Below are 9,169 nucleotides of genomic sequence, written 5' to 3'. Positions count from 1 at the left end.
GCTAGAAAACTTGGAAAAGTATGTGAAATGTATTTAGAAATAACACAAATTGGAGATTGAAATTCTTCAAAAATATCTGGAATGCCTCTGAATGTAGAATGAGCATCCTCTGGGAATATTCCAATTTCACCTGCTGTCAACTCTCTCCAAATTACTTTATAAATGCCATGCTTGGTTGAGTGCTGTATACACAGGTGGCTCTGTATCAATGGTGTTTAATGATGGCATACATGGGGAAGAGAGAGGAGGAGTAAAATACCATTTGAGAATATGTGACTTTCAATAGCACTACATTAGCAAATGTAAAGTACATTATACTAAAACCTCCATCACTTGGAAAGCTATTGAAGAAGAAAAAGTGTTCCAGCCACCTGAATTTCCCAGTCTGTTTTCCCACCTTGAATTCTCTCTCTGTTTTCACACTTGTTGAAATACTGTTTAAAATGCATGTATTCACTTCTTGGATTAAAAAGTTTGACATTAAGAATATTATTAATGTTGTTTGAGGAAATCTACTACAGACCTTGGTCAAAGATTGAGAGTAGAAATTAGATGAGCTATAGTGGATTAAAGTGAAATGTCTTGAGCTCAACACATGCTGGAAATGGTGTATGTAAAGGACATATATGAGGTGTCAAATATATGTGTAACTAGAGGCCCGGTGCATGAAATTTGTGCACGGAGGGGGGGTTGTCCCTCAGCCGAGCCTGCACCCTCTCCAATCTGGGACCCGGTAGGATCTGGCCTAAATGCACAGTTGGACATCCCTCTCACAATCCAGGACTGCTGGCTCCCAACTGCTCATCTGCCTGCCTTCCTGATTGCCCCTAACCACTTCTGCCTACCAGCCTGATCACCCCCAAACCACTCCCCTGACAGCCTGATTGATGCCTAACTGCTCCCCTGCCAGCCTGATTGCCCCTAACTGCCCTCCCCTGCAGGCCTGGTCACCCCCAACTGCCCTCCCCTGCAGGCCTGGTCACCCCCAACTGCTCTCCCCTGCAGACCTGGGTCCCCCGCAACTGCCCTTCCCTGCAGGCTTGATCACCCCCAACTTCCCTCCTCTGCTGGCCTGGTCCCTCCCAACTGCCCTCCCCTGCTGGCCATCTTGTGGCAGCCATCTTGTGTCCACATGGGGGCACCCATCTTTGACCACATGGGGGCAGCCATCTTGTGTGTTGGAGTGATGGTCAATTTGCATATTACTCTTTCATTAGATAGGATTGGTTTGCCCTGAAGGGTGGTTTGCCCTGAAGGGTGTCCTGGATCAGGGTGGGGATTCCCTTGGGGCATGGGGCAGCCTGGGCGAGGTGCCTGTGGTGGTTTGCAGGCCAGCCATGCCCCCCGGCAACCCAAGCAGAGGCCCTGGTATCTGGGATTTATTTATCTTCTATAATTGAAACTTTGTAGCCTTGAGTGGAGGCCAGGGCAGGCCAGGGCGGGTGGGAAGCTTGGCTTCCTCCATTTCTGGGGGCAACCCAAGCCTCTGGCTGTCTCCAGCTCTGTGGCTGCCACCATCTTTGTTGGGATTTATTTTTCTTCTATAATTGAAACTTTGTAGCCTTGAGCGGAGGCCAGGGCTGGCCAAGGTGGGTGGGAAGCTTGGCTTCCTCCATTGCTGGGGGCAGCCCAAGCCTCCTGCTTGCTCCAGCTCCATGGCCGCCACCATATTTGTTGAGTTAATTTGCATACTCACTCCTGATTGGCTGGTGGGGGTGGCTTGTGGGCATAGTGGAGGTATGGTCAATTTGCATGTTTCTCTTTTATTAGATAGGATACTGACCAGTGTAGTACTGCCAACAATGTAATGTGGTGAATTAAATTAGTTGAGGATTTTGGGGAATAGTAGTTTATTTGGCTGTGTATGGGTACTCATTTGCATAATGGAAAATTATTGCTGGTTCTTGTTCTCTATTCTTTTAGCCCTTCCTGACTTTTTTTTAAAAATATATTTTTATTGATTTCAGAGAGGAAAAGAGAGGGAGATAGAAACATCAATGATGAGAGAGAACCACTGATTGGCTGCCTCCTGCACGCCCCCTACTGGGTATCGAGCCTACAACCCAGGCATGTGCCCCCAACCGGAATTGAACCTGGGACCCTTCAGTCTGCAGACCAATGCTCTATCCACTGAGCCAAACCAGCTAGGGCAGCCCTTCCTGACATTATAGCCAGCTGGAAATTGCTAGCAGCTATGCATTGTAGTTATCTAAAAATCCTTTCTATCATTCAGTATGAAACCAGAGACATCAAAGGAATAATTTCATAAGACAAAATGTCAGTGTCACCAATAACTAGTGATGTTGAATGACAGTGTTTCATCTTCAAAACAAAAGGGTTGTATTTAATCAATAATTTCCAAACTTGAATCATGTATGTCAAATTACCATGTATCTCAGTTTGTGTGGAAAAATATCTTATGCCTGGCCTCACCAAGGAATTATTATTTGTGTTCCCTTTTACTTTCAGAAGTATCCGAGTGGGATAATCCTATATAATAAAAGGGTAATATGCAAATAGACTGAACAGCAGAACAACCGATCAACCAATCAAAGTGTATTATGCTAATGATATGTTAAGGTTGCTCAACCACTTGCTATGATGTACATTGACCACCAGGGGGCAGATACTCCAACCGGTAGGTTAGCTTGCTGCTGGGGTCCAGCTGATTGTGACTGAGTGAGATGGGCCAGACACGCCCTGGAGCCCTCCTGCAGTCCTTCCCTGGCCTGATCATGTACCGGTGGGGTCCCTCAGCCTGGCCTGTGCCCTCTCACAATCCAGGACCCCTTGGGGGATGTAGGAGAGCGGGTTTCAGCCAGATCTCACAGGCCACTCCCCTTGGGAGGGTGCCAGATGCAGGGCTCATGGCTGGTGAGTGCTGGTGCAGCAATGCAAGCCTCTCCCAATCGGGACTGATTGGGCACAAGCCCACAGCAGGCACAGTAGAGCCAGGATGAGCAGGAATGGCAGGTAGGAGCTGTAGGAGGCGTTGGACTGTGGGTTTCACCCCATACTTGTAGGCCACCCAGAGGGACTCTATCTGTGCATGAATTCGTGCACCAGGCCTCTAATAAATAATATATGTGCCTTATTTCTGCACATTGTTGTTGTTGCTGATTACAGTTTTTGTGTCATATCTAAGACCATGAAGATATACTGCTATTTTCTTCTAAGAGTTTTATAGCTTTAGCTGTTACATTTAGTTTTTTTTTTTTAAATCTATTTTGAGTTAATTTTTGTATATGGTGTGAGATCAGGATTCAACTTTATGCTTTTTGTATGTGGATATCAAGTTGCTTTAGCACCATTTGTTGAAAAGACTCGCCTCAATTGACTATTTTGACACCCTTGTCAAAAAATGATTGACCTTAAATGTGAGGATTCCCAATTCTATTCCATTGGTCTGTATGTCTGCATATACCAGTAATACACTGTCTTGATTAATGTTGCTTTGTAGGAATTTGTTTCTTGAATACACTTGGATTCAGGACAGTTTGCCATAATTAATATGAAAAAAAGATTGAAATATACTCTTTGGAGAAATGCTGCTTTACACTTAATATAAGGGTGCAGGCCCTTAGAGTTGCCCTCTGAAACATTAGGTGTTTAAGTTAGCTCCTCCACTGGGCAGAGCCTGAACTCCATCAGCTATCACAACCTGTCACACTGCCCAAAGTTCTGTTCATCTCCAGAGATACTGCATTTGAATTTGAAAATGCTGCAAGGAAAAATATAGCACCAAGTGCCAGGTTCACTTATCTGTACTTCCCTGCTGTTAAAGAGCCTTAGTCCTTCAGGTCTTGGAGGTATATTAGCTTTGTAATGCCTTTAAACAGTTTTGTTTTTTCAAAACGTTTTTATCCAGCTTTTCTAGTTCTTCTCAATGGGGCATCAGTCAGATAAGAGTTTCTGCCAAAGCCAAAAGCAGAAATCAGAATTGCCTTCAATTCATGAGTAGAATACAATAATCTTATTGAAGAACATTAACAGATTCAAACTTTGAAAAAAAAACCATACATTTATAAAAAAATATACATATATATTTATATATAAAATAAGAGGCCTATCAGAGAAGTAATCTCAAACTCTAAAAAGAAGAAAAACATTAGATTACACAGTTACATCTTCCTTGAGATTGTAAGACCTGAGTTGATCCTGAAAGAAAAGTAGAACTCACTCTCAATAAACAAAGAACTCTGTGAAACCAGTCATTCAGTAATAGTTCACATAAACAGCTTAATGAAATAAAAGTCAAAGAACAGAGGAGACTTTGGGAAGATAGTACATCTAGAAAAAAGTCCTGATTCATATTATACATTCTGCAATTATTCTACTATTGCAATTAAATAAAATATTTTATATCAATTATATTCTATAAATTATATTATCAGAATTACTGATGGGCCCTACAAACATAAAATGTAGCAATTGTGGGGAAATAAAATTCAGTAATACAAAATAATAATAAGAAGAATGCCAACATTGCAATCAATAACTGAAGTAACTAACAATGCAAGTAGAACTCCCTAAGATGCTTTGATGGAAACATCTTTGAACTATTAACCTCTTATTATTATTTATTCAAATAGCATTTATTTAATTCACTGTGCCCTCATCTGGAGGTGGCATATATTATAATATTAGCAGAAAGGATTAGTGGTTTATAATAAAATTTTCTTTTCTATAAGAACAACTGCATGTTCTTTGGATGAATTTCTGGTAAACCACAGAGATCTGTTCCTTTTCTTCTATGTCAGAGCATTTGAATCACTCCATATTCCATTGAGTTTGACAAGTGCTCCACACATCCCTGCCCAAAGTCATTTTAACCCATATTCAAAGCAAAGCCAGGCTCTCCTCAGCATTTCAGGAAGAAATTCTTCTGTTTTTGAATGGTTGAAAAGTAGGAGTAAATAGAGGAGAAAGATGAAGAGTAAAACCCTACAGAATCACTTATGGACCTGCTATTGCCATGGCAACAGAGACACTGGCTTTTGTAATTGATAATGTGCTGCCAAACTTAATGGTGAGGTTACGTCTTTGATCTCAGTTCAGAACATCCTACTTTCAGAATTAGTTCATGGTTCTTTGCCAAGTAAAGACCAAATTAGCATTACTAACCATTTTTTAAAACACAAATAGATTCCATTATTATTTCAGAGTGTTAAGTTTATGAACACAAGAAGATAATCCAACCCTAAGAGGACAAGCAACACCTCCCTTGACCATCACTGTTAATGTCCCCTGAAAACAGACCCTGACTTTCCTTTCTGCACTAGATGTGACAACGTTCTCTCTCTTTCTCCTGAATTCTAATCAATCACAAGAGGCTGGCTGCCAAGAACAATTTCCTCAAACCTGGAAAAAGTTCTATCTCAGGCTAAGAAAATCATAACATGTTAGTATATATTTTCTATGTCACTTCTGGGCTTTTATTTTTTGCATGTGCATAAACTCATACCAATAACACATGTGTGAGCCGATAAAAAAATAAAATTCAGACAAACTGATTTCACCAAAATAGTCAGGAAAATGATGCTGATTGCTCAGAATGTATATTGTCAAAGGATGAAATCATTTCTGACATTTTTTTTTGCCTTGGGTTATTTAAACAAAATATGAGAACCCTAGGCATGATAGGTAACAATGATGACCCTGAATTTGTATCTAAATTATTTTTCATGTGACTTTACAGGACTCTCCATCATGAGCAGAGTGATTTATCCCACTGCTTAACACAGGGATGTATCATTGACTAGAGGCCTGGTGCATGAAATTCGTGCATGGAAGGGAGGGTCCCTCAGCCCGGCCTGCACCCTCTCCAATCTGGGACACCTTGGGGGATGTCTGACTGCCGATTTAGGCCCATAGGGATCGAGCCTAAACCGACAGTTGGACATCTCTCTTGCAATCTGGGACCTCTGGCTCCTAACTGTTCACCTGCCTGCCTGCCTGATCGCCCCTAACTGCTCACCTGCCTGCCTGATCACCTTTAACTTCCTCTGCCTCAGTCCTCACACCCGGGACCCAGGCTTCCCTCCTCTGGCCAGCTGCAGGCATCCGGGACCCTGGGTGGCTTCGCCCAGGCTGGCCGCAGGCACCCAGGACCCCTGATCATCCCTAACTGCTCCCCTACCAGCCTGATTGCCCCTAACTGCTTCCCTGCCTGCCTGATCACCCCTAACCATCTCTGCCTTGGCCCCCACACCTGGGACCCAGGCTTCCCTCCTCTGGCTGGCTGCAGGCAACCAGGACCCAGGCTTCCCTTCCTCTGGCTAGCCGCAGGCACCTGGGACATGGTTGGGGGGTCCCTCAGCTCGGCTTGCCCCCCATCACAGTCCGGGAGCCCTCAGGGGATGTCCTACTGACAGCTTAGGCCTGCTCCCCTCAGGCCTAAGCCACAGTCTGGCCTCCCTCTGCGGGAGGTAACCGGGTTGATCGGGGAATGTGCTGCCCTCATCACCCCGGCCACTGCTGCTACCTCTGGCCTCCCTGTACGGGAGGTGACTGGGCCAATCAGGGGAAGATGCTGCCCCATCACCCCACCACTGCTGCTGCCTCTGGCCTCCTTCTGTGGGAGGCAACCAGGCTGATCAGGGGAAGGCACAGCCCCCATCACCCCTCTGCTGCTGCCACTGCTGGCCTCCTTGGCGGCCTGCCCTTGGCCCTCGCAGCTGCTGTGGCAGTGGCCTGCCTCACGGCAGCAGTGTGCCGTCGGCGGTGGCCTGTCTTGTGGCCTGCCTCGCGGTGGTGGCCTGCCCTCAGCCCTCGCAGCCGCCGCCATGGCTGCCTGCCTTTGACCCTCGCAGCCACTGTGGCTTTGTCCAGAAGGACAACCCAAAGACATCCAGTCTAATTAGCATATTACTCTTTTATTAGTATAGATTGCTTTGGCTAATGGGAAGTGATAGACATCATCCAAGCCAATGAAATAGGCTTGCATATTAGGGCTTTCCCTTTTGTGTCTCTGCCATCACCATGACAACATGCCAAGACTACTCTTCTGGAGTAAGGTATGTTATGATGGTGGGATGGAATGGATTTGTACAAGTTTGCAAGACTTTATTGTTAAATAATCAGGAATTTGTAAGCCAATTGTTAAACCACCAGTAGCCTAAAATTAGCCATGATGGTAGTATTTATACTACAGGAGTGAGCAAATGCTAAAAATCAGGCCTGCTTTTTCCTTTTTATTTTTTCCTTGAGAAACTACTTATCAGAATACCACTGTAGGCTGAGTAGAACCAAATATCCCTATTTGCCCCAGACATCAACCTGCAAATTCCCAAATGTATGAGCAGACCCAGCCCAAATCAGCCATCTGCATGGCCAGTTCTCACCTAACCTCAGACATTTGAGAAATAAATTTATTGTGTGCATTCTCTCCTCTTGAATCTAGAAGGTTCTATGACTTTGATAGAAATTATGCCATGTGATTTCTAAGACTGAGTCACAAAACATGCTATGGCTTCCACCTGATTCTATAGGAGGCCCACTCATGGCAACCATCTGCTCTCTTGGGGCCCAGGCCACATGTATGTGTTCCAGACAAAATTTCCAACTGAGGTACAAGATGGCAGCCAACATTAATTGTCAGACATGTGAATAAGGAAGCCTTTGATATGACACCACTCTCAGCCACAGTAAAGGGGAATGAGGATGCTCAGTCCCAGTTCCTTCAGTCTCCTCTCAGAAATGGAAAGGGAAGGGGAGATTTTATGATTCATTTGCATCTCAAGTCCTCACAAATACATCCTAGGTCACAGACCTATAAGTACAACTCAATTGTTGAAAGTTTGATAATCTTCAAAGTCGAATTTTCATAACTTTTCTTATTTATTTATTTATTTATTTATTTATTTTCATTTTTAAATATATATATATATATATATTATATATATATATATATATATAATATATATATATATATATATTGATTTCAGAGAGGAAGGGAGAGGGAGAAAGAGATAGAAAGATCAATGATGAGAGAGAATCATTGATTGGCTGCCTCCTACATGCTCTGCACTGGGGATTAAGCCCAGAATCTGGACATGTGCCCTGACTAGGAATTGAACTGTGACCTCCAGGTTCCTAAATTGATGCTCAACCACTGAGCCACCATGGCCAGACTTTTCTCTTTTTAAAATATTCCCCAACCTCCTCTCTACTTCCCTGACTATAAGTCATTACTTGCTTCTTGGTGCTTTCGTGCAGCTGTGTCTTCTAGTTAAAGCAGAGCATGTACTTAGGACTTTGCATGTGCTATCTCATTTAATGCTAGTGACAATGTAATAAAGGCATGCGATTCCCCTACCTTTCTGCTTGATCCATCTTCTGCCTGACTCAAAACCAGAGGTTTGGTCTACTCTACCATTCTTTCTTCACTTCTTCACTTTCATTCTTTCATAAAAGAATTATGTAAAGTACCCTTTAAAATAATCTAAAGGCCTCAGCTTCACTACACACACCCTTTCAGGACATCCACATCAGATGAAATTTGTGTAAATGATTAAGCGTATCAAAATCTGTCCTTAACTAACTACAGGAAAAAACACAATATTTTTTCACCTGATTTTAGAAGCCTTCATTCTGCAGCCTTAAAATGTCCTCCTAGCTTTCTCTCAGACATTGCTTATTGTGGCTGGCCCATCCAAGCTGACTTCTTGTGTCCATAAAATACTTTATTTATTCCTGCCTCCATGTTTTTGTACATTACATAACTGTAATTTACATATATAATATTTTATTATACATTTTATTTATATGATACACCTATATGTAAATTTATGTCTATATATTTATAAATATCGACAAAGTCACAAATCAGTAATCTATAATAGAACTGTGCATTTTACTTATTATAAAATACTAGAGGCCTGATGCACGAAATTCATGCAAGGGTAGGCCTTTGCAGCCCCGGCTGCCTCACTGCCCCGTAGCCCTGCCCCCCACCCGCTGGTCATTCCAGAAGGTCATTCCAGAAGGTTGTTCAGGAAGGTCGTTCCACATTCCAATCTAATTAGCATATTAGCTCTTTATTATATAGGATACTTCAATAAAAGATAAAAGAAACAATATGGTGATACTTTGTCTTCATTAAATGGTAACCGATTTTCTAAGTTGTAGATGTAGAAATTGAAATGGTTGAAATATATCCATAAATATT

Source organism: Eptesicus fuscus, chromosome 12 (genome assembly GCF_027574615.1).
Source record: "Eptesicus fuscus isolate TK198812 chromosome 12, DD_ASM_mEF_20220401, whole genome shotgun sequence".
Classification (NCBI taxonomy): Eukaryota; Metazoa; Chordata; class Mammalia; order Chiroptera; family Vespertilionidae; genus Eptesicus; species Eptesicus fuscus.
The sequence above is the reverse complement of the archived record's forward strand: the minus strand, read 5'-3'. Positions refer to the sequence as shown.